Raw genomic sequence first — 17,107 nt, forward strand, 5'->3', positions numbered from 1 at the left:
TGTTCCACCCTGCTCCATATCTCCATATTCATACAAGGCACATGTCTGGTTCTGTTATCTATCTATTGTCTTACAGGTAAATCTCCACCTACACACACACATGGTTGCATAGCAGGTCCTGCATGGTTCACCCTCCCCTGCATCCAAGTGACAGGTGCTCCCATGCATCACTTTACGTATAAAAAAAGCTTATCATATGGAGATGTGTTCGGGTCCAGCTAGTGTCGGGTTAGCTACAGTACAATGCACATACATGAGCACACACACGCACAGAGCATGCACATATAAGGTGTCTGATTTTGCAAATAGTCCTCCCATATAGCAGTACACTAGATATACATACATATAAACAAAGACATACACACATACAGACACAAGCATACATACATCCACACAGATGGTTATGTGTCAGGGTATAATAGGTATCCCCTTCCTTACAGCTAACGACCTTCCAATACTGCTAGCTTCCCCTATATCGATATCCCAAACCAAAGACAAAATTCTTAATATTTCACTTTCTCTCTCTCTCTCTCTCTCTCTCTCTCTCTCTCTCTCACACACACACACACACACACACACACACACACACACACACACACACACGTACCACAAGTCTAGGATTCATAGGCAAAGAATCACAAATATCTGCATGTCTATGTATCTGGCTCTTTGTATCGATCAATTCATCCCTGCATGTAAAGCTGCCTAAAATGTGGCTACTTGTAATCTCTACTGGATTGAAACTCACCCACAACTCCTACCTCAGCCCACAGCTTGATGAGAATTTTCAAATGTATCTTCCAAACTAACCAAAGTCCCACCAAGGTATTGAGATGCTGGTCTCCCTGTGTTCCCACTCCTATGCCACAGCCTGTTAAAAAAACATGGCAGTAATGGATTGAGCTCCCAAGGTCCCAATGAGCAGCAGCAGGAGAGCGAACATGAGCAAGGAAGTCAGGACAGCGAGGGATGCGCCCACCCACTGAGATGGTTGGACAGATCTATTGGGAGCTCACCAAGGCCAGCTGGACTAGGACTGAAAAAGCATGGGATAAAAACAGACTCTCTGAATATGGTGGACAATGAGGGCTGCTGAGAAGCCAAGGACAATGGCACTGGGTTTTGATCCTACTGCATGTACTGGCTTTGTGGGAGCCTAGCCTGTTTGGATGCTCACCTTCCTAGACCTGGATAGAGGGGGGAGGAACTTGGACTGCCCACAGGGCAGGGAACTCTGACTGCTCTTTGGACTGGAGAGGGAGGGAGAAGGGAGTGGGGCATGGGGAGTGGGGGGAGGGGGAGGGGAGTGGGGTCTGGGGACTGGGTTAGGGGGAGGGAAAAGGGAGGCGGGGGGGAGGCAGAAATTTTTAATTCAAAAAAATAAAATGCTAAGTGCTTCTAAAAAATACATGGCTGTGTTAACAACTACCACATATGTCCACCCACACATCCAAAGTCCTACAAATACATATATACTTTGGATTCAGCTCCTACTAAATATCCCTACCACTATAGCAAAATCTTACTTACACATATAGATCAAATTATACAGCCACCCCAGGTAGCTTCTCCCCTCTCTTCTTCAATGTTTAATACTCACAACTGAAGAATAGAAGCTAAGAACAGTCTATGCAAATAACTTTCAGCATTTGTCTCTCTGGATCTGGACTCACTCATTATAATCTATTCCCAGTCTATGCAATTTCCTAGGAAGATGGCTCACTAACAAAAACGTCAATATGTTGAGAATCTGAAAGTAGGCTTGCAAATTTGAAGTTGGTGACCAGTCACAGGACTCATTTTCTTGTTGAATCATGTGGGAAACTCCAACACCCTGGGTGACTTAACCCCTTCATATTGGTCTGAAGTAGGATAAGTCAACTGAGCAATGCATGAGAGCAAGACAGTAGCCAGATGTGTCTGTTTTCTGCCTCAGCTCCTGCTTGAGTTCATGCCCAAACTTCCCTAAGTGACAGATGTTGATCAGAACATATCAATTCTTTCTTCCACATATTGTTTATGTCATGATGTCTATCAGCCATAGAAAACATAGTAGGTCAGTGTCCCAAGAGCATCCTCAATCTTAGGATCTTATTGCTGCCACCTCCTGAGTGCTAGTATAAAGGTATATACCACAACTCTACGTGAATAGCATTTCAAAGATGAGATGTCGGCCGAGCGATGGTGGTGCACGCCTTTAATCCCAGCACTCAGGAGGCAGAGGCAGGTGGATCTTTGTGAGTTCAAAACCAGCCTGGTCTACAGAGCTAGTTCCAGGACAGGCTCCAAAGCCACAGAGAACCCCTGTCTCGAAAAAAAAAAAAAAGATGAGATGTCATGGAGAAAGCAAATCAGTCTCTAAACAAACAGAATTCAATAATCAGAATATTATTAAGGAAGCAGATCAGAGAATGTATTTTCAAGAAGATAAAAGTGAGAGATTTTGGAGAAGGAGTATAGAAAACAAGAAATATGGCATTTGAAAATAGAGGCCTAGCGCGAGGAATTTGACTTTATTTTTCATATATGAAGAAGACAGGTTTTTTCTTTGCCATCAAGGCTAGGTGTCAATCCTTACTGAGAGAGGGTAAACAAGTTTCCTCCAGGCATAAGCTCTGACATGTTCATTCAGTCCCTAGACATATAGGTGCATAAAACAAAGCTATATGGACTCAATAGTTTAGAAATAAATGTGTTTATATATTGCACAAAACCATACATATGCCTGCATGGAACTCATGTAAGAATATTTTAGGCAGGGATATATGGGATAACTTGAGGTACAAAGAAAAGGAAGTAAATGGCAGGAGAGATTTAGATGAAGTCTCTATGTGTGTCCTTCTCAAAAAAAAAACATAAAGTCTAACATCTTTAAAGAACTGGTTGCAGGTTCAGTAGGAATACTTAGGTCATAGAAAAACTACATCCAGATATTTGAGATCTGCCTCCAAGTGACTGACAGTGTTTCCCAATGTTTGAGAAAATACATGAATGTAATACATTTTGGAACTTGCTATAACCAAGATACAGAGATTTTTGGATTAAAATGACCCATCACAAAAGCAGTGCAAGGAATGAGGAAAGACTGAACAAAATAGTGGTTTTGATAGGTTATGTTTTGAATTGTTTTAATTTTAGGCTATTGATGACCAGTATTGGTATACTAGGCCAAGGCAAGCTGATGATATACTTTCAATTTTACAAAGTAAAGGCTTTTACATATATTTAAGTGCTGACACTCAGGAAGAGAGGGACTCTCAGGAAAACATCAGCACACATTCAAGTAGTGAAGCTGGAATTTCAAGTGAGCCTTGCTTTTAGTTTCATAATCTTAGTTCTTCAAAGGTAGAACTCCTTGGGTCCTATTGATGGTCCATTTATGTGTGTGTACCTGTTGCAATAGAAAATTTAGTACCTAACAGGATATCAGTCTTAGCCATGTGTGAAGAGGTTTTTATATAAAGAAAGGGCTACCTAGCAATACCTTGCACCTACTCTTGTATGTTCATGATTGCATGTGTTTCTGACAGTGTGAGCCTGTTTATTTGTCTGTGAATATGTGTGTTTGTGTGTAAATACATTTTTTTGTAAATTTTCTATTGCAACAGGTACACACACACTCACAGATACACAGATAATAGGCAACATGTACAAAGGACCCACCCTACTCCCAGTAACTGTCAGAAACACAAGGAATAAGCTCTTATTGTCAAAGGCCCCCATGCATTGCTGTGTGTCAATTCCTCCTCAGTAAGACGTTCGCAAATGCAAAGGTCCATGTACAAATGCATTACTAGGTGTTACATTATATTAGGTAGACTCTGCTACAGCAAAGGCTACACTTACACCCACAGATGATGTTATGTCATTTTAGGTGTACACAGTCTGTCAAAAATGTGTAGAAATAAATATACACACACAAACAAGCAAGTATATGTAATGTCATTTCCTGGCTTTTTTCCATCCAGAGGCAAATCTGCCCACACCTATACATGGAAAGGGACCACATTCAGTTATCACCTCATCTTCAGCCAAATTCAAAAATAGGCACACACACGCACAAATAGATGTGAGAGCCAGCTGAGTTCCAAACCCTGAAAAGTCTAATAACACACACACAAAACACACAAGAGGAAGACACACACAGAGAGACACACAGACACACTCACACACATACACACAAAGAGAGAGAGAGAAAGAGAGAGAGAGAGAGAGAGAGAGAGAGAGAGAGAGAGAGAGAGAGAGAGAGAGAGAGAGAGAGAGGTAGAAAGAAAATTGCACAAGACCAAGAAAGAGAGAGGTTTGCATTGGGTCCAGAAGGTGTCCACTCACTCAGAGTCAAAGCCCCATAGACACACACAAGACCATGATGCCAGGTACCACTATGTTTCCTATCCCTTACAACCAAAGCCTTACAAGTAGGGCTAGGTCTGATGACTTAAAGGTCTTCAGAACCTTATAGCCACAACCACCACATGCATAGTTTGGTGCCAGGTACTGCTCAGAATCTCCTCTTCTATACCCACTGACACACATACATGGGTGGTGATAGGTCATGTGAAGTGCTTCCTCCATAACAACTGAAGCGCCTATAAACATACACACACTTACCTGCATGCATGCACACACAGACACATGCACATAAATGCCCTAGTATGTATCATGTTCTGCCTGTAACCCCTTACAGACAAACTTACATAAACATAAATTGGTAGGTGGCAAGACTTTCAATGTATTTCCCCCTTACAATGAAAGTCACCTATGACTAAATGTCTCTTCCTCATAAGTTGCTTTGACTACACAACCAAATCTATAGTATATAGCCCTGAAAATACATACAGTGCTAGGTTGGGGGCCTGTTTTATTTCTGTCCTACATTAAAGGCCCACATATATGAATTCTCTCCCTCTCCCTGTCCCTCTGCCCCCTTCACACACACACACACACACAGACAAAGACACATAAGCACAGGTACACACATAAACACATGCAAATAAACACATACACACATCTAAATATTTTTTCTTTTTTTTTCTTTCCTTTTTTTTTTTTTTTTTTTTTTTTTTGGTTTTTCGAGACAGGGTTTCTCTGTGGCTTTGGAGCCTGTCCTGGAATTAGCTATGTAGACCAGGCTGGTCTCGAACTCACAGAGATCCGCCTGCCTCTGCCTCCCAAGTGCTGGAATTAAAGGCGTGCACCAGCACTGCCCGGCAATAAATATTTTTTCTTTCTTTTTTTTATTTTTATTTATTTATTTTTTTTAATTTATTTATTTATTAAGGATTTCTGCCTCCTCCCCGCAACCGCCTCCCATTTCCCTCCCCCTCCCCCGATCAAGTCACCCTCCCTCATCTGCTCAAAGAGCAATCAGGGTTCCCTGACCTGTGGGAAGCCCAAGGACCGTCCACCTCTATCCAGGTCTCCTAAGGTGAGCATCCAAACTGCCTAGGCTCCCCCAAAGCCAGTACGTGCAGTAGGATCAAAAACCCACTGCGATTGTTCTTGAGTTCTCAGTATTCCTCATTGTCCTCTATGTTCAGCTAGTCCGGATTTATCCCATGCTTTTTCAGACCCAGGCCAGCTGGCCTTGGTGAGTTCCCGATAGAACATCCACATTGTCTCAGTGTGTGGGTGCACCCCTCGTGGTCCTGAGTTCCTTGCTCGTGCTCCGTCTCCTTCTGCTCCTGATTTGGACCTTGAGATTTCTGTCCCGTGCTCCTCTGTCTCTGTCTCCTTTCATCGCCTGATGAAGGTTAATATTCATGAGGCTGCCTATGTGTTGTCTTTGGGTTCACCTTCTTATTTAGCTTCTCTAGGAACATGCATTATTAGCTCAATGTCCTTTATTTATGGCTAGAAACCAAATATGAGTGAGTACATCCCATGTTCCTCTTTTTGGGTCTGGCTTACCTCACTCAGGATAGTGTTTTCTATTTCCATCCATTTGTATGCAAAATTCAAGAAGTCCTTGTTTTTTACTGCTGAGTAATACTCTAATATGTATATATTCCTAAATATTTTTTCTTAGCACAAAAATGAAGCAAGTTGAAAGGAGAGGATTACATACATGCTTTATGAGTGACATTCTTAAAAAAAAACACATGAAAACCAACAGTCTTAAAAAAACTAGTTTCAGTTTGAGCACTAATACTGAAGAAATGTATAAAATACATCCACGTTTGAAGACAAGTTCACCCACCAAGAGATTTACTATATATCCTCCATGTACTAGAAAACATACAAATTGTAAAATTTTTAAAGTTGCTAGAACTGAGAAATAGAAATGTTGAGTTAAAATGTCCCATAACAAAATGAATGGAAGAAGTGAGGAAAATAGTGGTTCAATAAAGTTATGTTTAGCATTACTTTAATTTTAGGCTATTTATAACCAGTGTTGGTATAATAAGCAGTGACTAGTTAATTATGTAACTTTTGGGTTTACAAAGTATACATTTTTACATAGACTGAAACACTGGTATTAAGGAATAAAGAAAGGAATCAAGAAATCAAAAAGCTGTTCTTCCTTTCGTTCCCTCTCCTGTAACCACAGCCTCTTACACAAACATGGCAGTGCGAGCAACTATATCCTCGCACACATACATCCTCCCACACATGCAAAGCCCTACAAATACATACATAGTTCAATTTCAGCTCCTACTAAATATCCCCACCACTATATCAAAATCTCACTTACACATATAGGTTAATTTATCCGTCCACCCCAGGTAGCTTCTCCCCTGCCTCTTCTTCCATGTTTTATACTCGCATCTGAAGAATGAAAGCTAAGAACAGTCTATGTAAAGAACTTTCAGCATTTGTCTTTCTGGATCTGGGCTCACTCACCCAATATAATCTATTCCTAATCCATGCATTTTCCTAGGAACATGGCTCACTAACAAAATACATTAATATGCTGAGCATCTGAAAGTAGGCTTGCGACTTTGCAGTTGGTGACTCATTTTCTTCTTGAATCATGTGGGGAACTCCAACCCACTGTGGGTGAATTCACCCCTTCAAATTGGTCTGAAGTAATTAAGAAAACTGAGCAGGACAGTAGCCATATTTGTCTATGTTTTCTGCCTCAGCTCCTGCTTGAGTTCGTGCCCAAACTTCCCTAAGTGACAGACATTGATCAGAACATATAAACAAATCAGAACAAATAAACTCCTTCTTCCCCACATTGTTTTTGTCATGATGAATATCAGCAATAGAAAACATAGTAGGTCAGTATCCCAAGAGTACCCTCAATCTTAGGATCTCATTGCTGCCACCTCCTGAGTGCTAGGATAAAGGTATGTACTAGAACACTAATTACATGAATAGAAATTTAAATATGAGATGTCATGGCAAAAATAAATCAGTTTCTAGACAAATAGAATTTAAAAATCAGGATATTATTAGGGAATCTAATTAGAGAAAATATCTTCAAGAACATAGACATGAGAGATTTTGGAGAATGGGATATCAAAAACAAGAAATAAGGCACTTGGTGAACACAGGCCTGTGGGAGGAATTTGATGTTATTTTTTATAGATCAAGAAGTGAAGTTTTCTTTTTGCCAACAAGGCCAGGTGTCAATCACTACTGAGAGAGAGGAACAACCAGTTTTCTTCCAGGACCAGCTCCCAGATAAGTCATTCAGTCCAGTAGTCCATAGGACAAAGCTAAATGGACTCAGCAGTTTAGAAATAAATATATTTCTAGGTGTGCACAAAACCATACACATACATGCATGGAACTCATTTAAGAATTCATATTTGGGGCAGGGATCCATGGGATAAGCTGAGGCACAAGGGGAAAAGGAAGTGGCAGGAGAGATTTAGATGAAGTCTCTATGTGTGTCCTTCTCAAAAACACATGAAGTCTAACAGGTCATAAAAGAACTGGTTGCAGGTTGGGTAGGAATACTGAGGAAATAGAAAATTGCATCCAGAAATTTGAGGACTCTTTTCCAAGTGACTGACAATGTTTTTCAAAGTTCAAGAAAATACACTAATGGGATAAATTTTGGAACTTACTACAAATGATAGAAAAATATTTTTAGATTAACGTGACCCATCACAAAAATAGTGCAAGGAATGAGGAATGTCAGTGAGGGAAATAGTGGTTTGATGGGTTTAATTTTGTTTTGTTTTAATTTTAGGCTATTGATGACCAGTGTAGTTATAATAAGCCATGACTAGTTGACGATATACCTTTCAAGTTTACAAAGTAAAAGTTTTTATGTAGACCCAATATTGACATTCAGAAAGAGAGGGGCCATCTCTGCAATCTTCGGGGCAATGATGCTGGATTTTTAAGATAGCCTTTATTTTTGTTTCAGAATATTATTTCTTGAAAGATGGTAAATCTGAGGGACTGTTGATGGCCCATTTATGGGTGATTCCCAAGTCAACAGTGTAGAGATATTGCCTGAAAACCCATTCATTCAGGACAGACTAGAAACAGATAAAACACAAATCCAACCTTCAGAAATCAAGTCTTTTATCACAACTGAAAGGAGACACTGGAAGGGAAGAAGTATGGTTTGATACGGCCTATGTGACATGTCTCTGCAGAAAAGGCACAAACAAGCAAAGACTTCTGCATTAACCCTCTTCTCACAGGATCCCACTTGCAGTCTAGGTAAGAGCCAAAGAATTAGGGAATAGACACAAATCACATGACTTCAACCTTACCAATGAGGGCTTCCCAATTGGATACCCAACCTGATTGACTCAGTTCTGTTTATGTCAAGAATCAGGCCATAGATCAGGATACACAGTGAAGGCAGTTTATTAAGAGATAGTGTCTGTCCTGTGATGTTGGAGACAGTGCTTTAACTACAAGGACACCAGTGGCACAGACAGTGTGTGAAGCTGTAAATTTGGGGGAGGTGTTTCTGATCTATTCAAGCAACACCAGGTATAGCCTGATTGGTTGCTCTCTTCCTAGACTATTTTGCCTTCAATGAACCCCAAATTCTCTCTTTGTTTTCAAAACTACTTTGGAGTTGGGACTAGGCAACCTGCATATCTTCCTACTACTTGAGGAATCAGGAGTCCAAGCTTACATACATATCCACCTGGGACTCTGTTCATCACTCTTGTCTAAAGATTCTGTGCTGGTTATGATAGCTAAGCCCTTGGCCAGAATACTGTGGAACATCCCAGGAAGACTGTTGCCTCCTATTTCATGTCCTCAGTGTCCTGTCTGAATGTTCCCTCAAAATTTACATTTTGAGACTGGCAAGTCATAAATAATAAGAACACTGTATTTGTAGCTGTTTTCTGGAAAATTATTAAATTTCATTATAGAGCTATGGCTTGTTTAACCTGTATTCTTTTCATATGTTTTATTTGTCAACTCTTATGTTAGAAATACCCTTCTCTTCCTCAGTAAATAACTGATCTTGAGCATGAACATGGCCTTCTTTATGTGTTTTTGAACATGTTGGTAAGGTTCAGGTACTTTCAATAAAGATGGTGCTGTCTATGTCCATAAACAGTTGGCTTATAACTTCTGTTTATTTTATATTTAGGATTATAAATATATGCTGAATTCATTTATTTTGTTGTGTGTGTATTTATCTGTTGGTGTCACAAAACACACATATGGAAAACTTGTGGGTGAAAGTCAGTGCTTTTTTTTTTCAAATATTTGGGATGAAGGGAAGATAGCTCAAGTCAACATGTCAGGTCATAAGCTCCTTGAGGTTTTGTATAACATCTTGGAAAGTGTCTCTTCCCCATTATCTTATTCAGTAGTTGGACTAACATTAGTGTTAATTCTTTTTAAAAATGAGGTAGATTTCATACATGAATACATTCATACCAGTCTTTTTTGACATTTTACCATTGAAAGTCTTTTATACAATATATTTTTAACCATTTTTCTCTTTTCCAACTCCTTGAAGAATATCCTAACCTGTCTTCCCATCTAGTATGGTTTTCCTCTAGGGTGGGTTCACTGCCTAAACAACAGAATGCTAATAAAAGGATTAATAGCTTGATGGCTAAATGTGTTAAAGCAATTAACTGTGCTAATTTTCCTTTGTATCATGTTAAAGAAGTCTTTTATTGCCTTCTTTCCCCTTTTGTATTAAGGTACAAAGCATATGGAAAATTAAACTTGAGTAATTTCAGTATTCACTGAAACTCCCTCTCAAAACTATCCTTTGATTTCTGTTTTATTATTTTATTTGTGACTTTGTCCTCTTCTCTATTTTCCTAATCCCCATGTACCCTACCTGGTAAGTGGCATTTTTGTCAAAACTGGTCTCAGATACTAGATAAAACATCAAGTCACATGATAGGGCATCTCTTGGGTATATTCCCAAGAGTGGTGTTGCTGGGTCCAGGGGTAGGTTGATCCCGAATTTCCTGAGAAACCGCCACACTGCTTTCCAAAGTGGTTGCACAAGATGGCATTCCCACCAGCAATGTATGAGGGTACCCCTTCCTCCACAGCCACTCCAGCAAAGGCTATCCTTGGTGTTTTTGACTTTAGCCATTCTGCCGGGTGTAAGATGATATCTCAAAGTTGTTTTGATTTGCATTTCCCTGATTGCTAAGGAAGTTGAGCACGACCTTAAGTGTCTTTTGGCCATTTGAACTTCTTCTGTTGAGAATTCTCTGTTCAGTTCAGTGACCCATTTTTTAATTGGGTTAATTAGCATTTTAAAGTCTAGTTTCTTGAGTTCTCTATATATTTTGGAGATCAGACCTTTGTCTGTTGCGGGGTTGGTGAAGATCTTCTCCCAGTCAGTAGGTTGCCTTTGTGTCATAGCGACAGTGTCCTTTGCTTTACAGAAGCTTCTCAGTTTTAGTAGGTCCCATTTATTCAATGTTGCCCTTAATGTCCGTGCTTCTGGGGTTATACATAGGAAGCGATATCCTGTGCCCATCTGTTGTAGGGTATTTCCCACTTTCTTTTCTATCATTTTCAGTGTGTTCGGGCTGATAGTGAGGTCTTTAATCCATTTGGACTTGAGTTTTGTGCACGGTGATAGATCTGGGTCTATTTTCATTCTTTTACAGGTTTACATCCAGTTGTGCCAGCACCATTTGTTGAAGATGCTTTCTTTCTTCCATTGTATACTTATAGCTCCTTTATCAAAAATGAGGTGTTCATAGGTTTGTGGGTTAAAATCTGGGACTTCTGTACGATTCCATTGGTGGACTTCTCTGTTTTTATGCCAGTACCACACTGTTTTCATTACTGTAGCTCTGTAATAGATTTTGAAGTCAGGGATGGTAATGCTTGTTCAACTATGTTCATAGCAGTATTATTTGTAATAGCCAGAACCTGGAAACAACCTAGATGCCCTTCAATGGAAGAATGGATGAAGAAAGTATGGAATATATACACATTAGAGTACTACTCAGCGGTAAAAACCAATGTCTTCTCGAATTTTGCATGCAAATGGATGGAAATAGAAAACACTATCCTGAGTGAGGTATCCCAGACCCAAAAAGATGAACATGGGATGTACTCACTCATAATTGGTTTCTAGCCATAAATAAGGGTCACAGAGTCTACAATAGGCGAATAAAGAAGCTAAGTAAGAAGGTGAACCCAAGGAAAAACATATAGTTATCCTCTTGGCTAAGGGAAGTAGACAAAATTGCTGGGGAGAAAATTGGGATCTTGGGGGTGGGGTGGGATGGGGGTAAGGGGAGATGGGGAGAGAAAAGTTAGAAGGGAAATAGGTGGGGCCTTGTGGAAACAGGAGGATTGGGATAAAGGAAGGTTGGACAGGGGAGCACGGAACCACAATTCTTAATTAAGGGAGCCACTTTAGGGTTGGCAAGAGACCTGACCCTAGAGGGGCTCCCAGGTGCCCAAGCCGAGGTCCCCATTTAGTTCCTTGGGCAGCTGAGGATAGGGAACCTGAAATGACCCTATCCTAGAGCAATACTGACGAATATCTTGCATATTATCATAGAACTTTCATCTCGTGATGGATGGAGATAGAGACAGAGACCCACACAGGAGCACTGGACTGAGCTCCAAAGGTCCCAATGAGGAGCAGAAGGAGGGAGAACATGAGCAAAGAAGTCAGGACCACGAGGGGTGCACCCACCCACTGAGACAGTGGGGCTGATCTATTGGGAGCTCACCAAGGCCAGCTGGACTGTGACTGAGGGAGCATGGGATATAAATGGACTCTCTGAACATGGTGAACAATGAGGGCTGATGAGACGCAAAGGACAATGGCATGGGGTTTTGATCCTACTTCATGTTCTGGCTTTGTGGGAGCCTAGCCAGTTTGGATGTTCACCTTCCTAGATATGGACAGAGGGGGGAGGACCTAGGACTTACCACAGGGCAGAAAACCCTGTCTGCTCTTTGGACTGGAGAGGGAGGGGGAAAGGAGTGGGGGCAGGGGAGCAGGGTGGGAGGAGGGGGAGGGAAATGGGAGGCTGGGAGGAGGTGGAAACTTGGTTTCTTTTCTCCTTTTCTCAATAATAAAAAATCCTCAAGTCACCTCAGAGAGATGTTCAAGGGATTCTGCGGCACGATTGAATATTGTGCTCCAATTCGCTGACACAGAGAATGATGCAAGGGCAGTTGACATCTGGAGCATGGCGGTGGTTTTATATGCAATGGTGACAGTCAGGATCCCATTCAAAGCAAAGACCTATCCAGACATGAAGGAGGAAATACAGGATATCTGGTACTACATTTCTTACACACTCTCTCAAAACATTTTGCTTGCGCATCTCATTTTCACTGTCTATGTGAGAAAATAATCAATAATATCATGGCCACATACCTAATTTTAAACCACGAGTCACCCCAGGAACTCATGAAATCTGCCACTAAGTCCTTGCAGGCCTGTGTTGCTGTGTCATCAGCAGGTTCCCTTCCTCCTAAGAGGAGAATGAGTGAGCCTGCCATTCCCACCTTCGTCCTGCTGGCTGATCATCAGAGGCATAATGAGAAGTGTTCAAGCAAGCAGGGGAGCAGAAGCCTGAGCATGCCTGCCACCGTGTGCCTCCTGCTGAAGGAGGAAACCTCCCCACTCTCAGTATCCACGTGTACTCCTGAGGTTACTCCTCTCCTGAGCAGAAGTCTGGCAGTAGGTAGCATGGTTTGCAAGGAGTGGTCCTCAAGATGCCCAGTCTCTGAGTGCATTTCTTCTATAGAGTATTTGTCCTGCGAGGCACCTCAGGATATGAGCACCCCGAAGGTTAGCTCATACTCTGAGTACATCCTTAAAAAAAAAGTGTAGTGAGGCATCTCAGGATGTGGCCACAACTGGCACACATGGAACTCAGAGATCTTCCCTTCAAGCAATATACAAGAATAAAATAAAAGTTGTCTCTCCTAAAGTTGTAAATTCAGTCTCTGCCAGAAATTTGTCCAAAGGCTGGAAGAGGGTTAAGAAAAGAATTGGGAATGTGTGAGAGTTCTATGCTGCTGCCTGCCACCCTCATGACAAAGCCATGTTTCTCAGAAGGAAGTGACACCACTGGAAGGTAGAGAGCATTGCAGGTGCACACACACAGATAAAAGGGGTGCCCAAGATACACTTCTGTGCTTATTAATCTATATATTTTCTGATGTTTATTTGCAATGATGACATGATGGCTAGAGCTATGTAAATTAGCAAATCTAATTTCAAACAGTACACTCCACAGTACCACCACCACCACCATTAAAGTGCAACGCTTCAGCTGAAATTATACAGAAAAGGATAAGTGGCAGAGGCAGTAGAGGCAGACAGATGTAGTGTTGACTAGAGGGAAAAACTATTATAGAAGATCAAAGTTTTTGAGGGAAGAAAACTCCAAAGGCTAGGAATGAGTGTGAGAATAGATAAACAGCCTGACAATGGACGGTCCAAAAGTATATATGAGTCAAGACTCCGAACTAAATATTTCAAAATACTTAAGGTGGCAGTGTGTTTAAGAATGCAGTAGAAAAATCAAGACTAGGAGATGGTAAGCCATCATGTATGACAGGCTTCTCCACATGAAACCATAGTTAATAGGAGATATTCCAATGGCTGGCCTTCCATAGCATTCTTCTCAGTGTTGAGTCTTGTGCCAAAATTCACCCCAAAGATGCCCATGACTTAGAAGTCCTAAAGGAGCAGTATTCAAGGACATACCACATCAAAACTCATCCTTCTGTCTTTCCCTTCAAGGTCAGGTCCAAGTGAGATATTTTCTCACACTGGACAAAGGTGAGTCTCCTCCTCCCTCCCCACACATCCTTGCTGCTTTGTTGGCATGCTGCCTGTATCTATTTGTCTCTTTTCACGGGAGACAATCCCACCACATACTGACTCAGTCCAGCTGTTAATGAAGGGGTCCTTAATGTGGATTGCTTATAAGAATGTAATTTGTCTTCTAACAGGAAAGTCACAGCAAGCAGGACAAAAAAGGGTACCACTGTGAATGGAATACTCACATGCTGTTCGAGATTGCATGGTGGATATTGTTTGATTATTCTGGTGCTTGATTGTCCAAGACACATGACTTAGTCTGTAATCTTGGAATTATATTTTGTTTATCAGGGGTCAGACCTACATTGACCCATGGGCCTGTAGATTTGAAGCATTCAGCAAAGATCCTCCTGTGAAAGTTTCACTGATGTTGTCATTGACACACTCCATGCAGATCACTGCTCTCTGTAATGAAGAGTGGCCACTCAGAAGGAACAGAATGCCAGGGCTCATCTGTGGGTCTCATGGCTGAAGTAGCACTGAGATTGCTAAGTTTTATCCCATTGTACAAGAGATGTTTCTGTGATCTGGTTTATCCTCGATATTGGTCCACATACAAATAAGAACGAGTCTGCCAAAGCCACCCTTTTTTTAATTCCAAGGAATGTGTTCAATGGTTTAATGATGCAGAGGAGCAAAGGAAAAGTGAGAGACATCAGAGACATGGATTCAGAGTGGTCTTGAGACAACTTTGGGCAAGTGGCACATCTTTCCCCTCTTTCCCTCTGTCTGCTAGCTGTTATGGATGAACTATTTTTGCAGAAGGGGTGATCATCTTCTTATACCTGTATGGAAGTCACTCTGCATCTTGCAAGATACTTCATCTGTTCTGGGTTGAGACATAAGAAGGATGTGGCACCCAGTCTTGAAAAGAAAAATAGCCAAGAACCACTGAACTTCTTGCTTACCGGTTCTGCATCAATGGGTGATTACTAAGGCAAGTATCATTTGTCATATACTTTCCTGAATCTAGTACCTGGGAAAAGGAGAAATTGTGTACTGTAGCCAGGTAAGTGGACCCCGGCAGCGACAACCCATGAGAATCATTGACTCCAGACTCAGCTGATGGTCTCTACAAAGGCAAACCTCACTATGAACAGATGTGATGGTTACTTATGTTCATACTGATGTTTGCCTTTCGACTGATGGGGACATTGGTTGCTTCTGTTACCAAACACATGTTGCTGCCTTTAGTCTTTTACCTGAAAGAACAGAAGCTAGCTGTCCCCACATCTGTCACCTCTCTCCTTCACTACCTGTCTGTTGGATGGAGCAGGAGCAAGGGCAGTCAGTATCACCTACTTGTAGCATAATCTTCACAAGGATTATCCCAAAAAAGTCCATAGATGCCATCTTCAGAGAGCACAAAGCTGAGTCCTTGATGTGCTTTTTGTATATAACATGGCTGGTGCACTGCTTAAAGTACACCCACTGGCCTCTTTACACAGCCACAAGGATCAGTTTACTAAAGGTGGGTCCCATGGAGTTCTACAAGTCAACTCTAGATCTCTTATTGGTCACCGTTTTTCTCCTATTATCTGCAGGTTTTTTTGGGACATGGTCTTTTGTGGAAGCTCATTTTCACCAAGTATGAATCCTGTCTAATGTAGACAAGAGGAAATGAGATGAGGTGCAGGAAGCAGAGTGCCTATGTTTAGACATGTTGGTGGGAAAATGCTTTTCCTCCTTTTTTTTTCCAGAGCCTGATTCTTGAAAAGTACCAGGGCTGACATGAGAAATCATTCCCTGCCTTCAGATGTGCCTGAGAAGACCCTAATGATGTTGGTCTAGGGAAGGTCACATTGGAAGACAATCAGCATTATACCTGTCTCCTTATTCCCTGAATTTCAATAAAGTAACCCTGGTAGAGACATGCAGGATGTCTGATAGAGACAGGTAGGGTGTCTGGTAGAGCTATCCTACACCCTTCTGAGTTAGTACTCCAGGTCAGACACTACAGGTTCCCCAGAGAAACACTATGATCATTTAACACCAACTAGGGAGAGTTTCCATGATCCTTACCCTTCCTGAATCAGTTCACACTTGACAGTTGTGAAATCACTGGGGTCAGGAGAAGCCACACAGGTATCCACAACGAGCCTCAGATTGGGATTGTGGCTGTGGAGGGTGGCCTGCAGGAAGACCTCTTCCCTCTGATGGGTATAAGGAGGAGCTCCAACCCCCATATTCTGGGATGCAGGCGACTGGAGGAATGAAATCGACACATCGTAGCTGACATGGTCCTTCTGAGTGTCACTCGCATGCACAATTTCCACTGCAGACTGGCCATCCACTTTGCAGGTGAACTTCACCTGGGGCACCTTGTGCCTCACGATGACTCGGCCAGGGTGGCCTTGAGTTCTGCCTCTGATGGAGTTGGAGTAGCTGAGAGAGCCTTGATGATCCTGAGAGGATGAGAGAATCATAGGTAGTGTACCTGGAGCCTTGATGCTACTCTTTAGTGGAGTCCTTTCCTTCCCATAAGAGCCAGGTACCAGCTTCATGACCTTCTTGAGGGCTGCAGCAAGGGTCAGGCAAAGCTACTGCAAACCCATACCTCCTCCCACAGTTCGGAAGAGCGCCTGGCTCTACCGATGTGGGTAAATGTACCTGTATACTTCTAAATATATACTTTTAATTTTGTATTGAAGAAAAATATTTTCACACAAGTTGTTCTGGTCACATTCTCCACTCCCACCCCGAGTTCCTCTCCACTCACCCAGCTCCACACTTTTTCCTTCTCTCTTCAAAGAAAAACAAGCCAGGAACAAACAACACACTCACACACAGACCCACAAAAATGTAACTCAATATATACAAGCAAAAGGCCAATAACCCAAAAAAATGTCTAAACAAAGCAATTTGAGACAAAAATTATAAAAATACCAGTAA

This window comes from Microtus pennsylvanicus, chromosome 5 (assembly GCF_037038515.1).
Source record: "Microtus pennsylvanicus isolate mMicPen1 chromosome 5, mMicPen1.hap1, whole genome shotgun sequence".
Lineage (NCBI taxonomy): Eukaryota > Metazoa > Chordata > Mammalia > Rodentia > Cricetidae > Microtus > Microtus pennsylvanicus.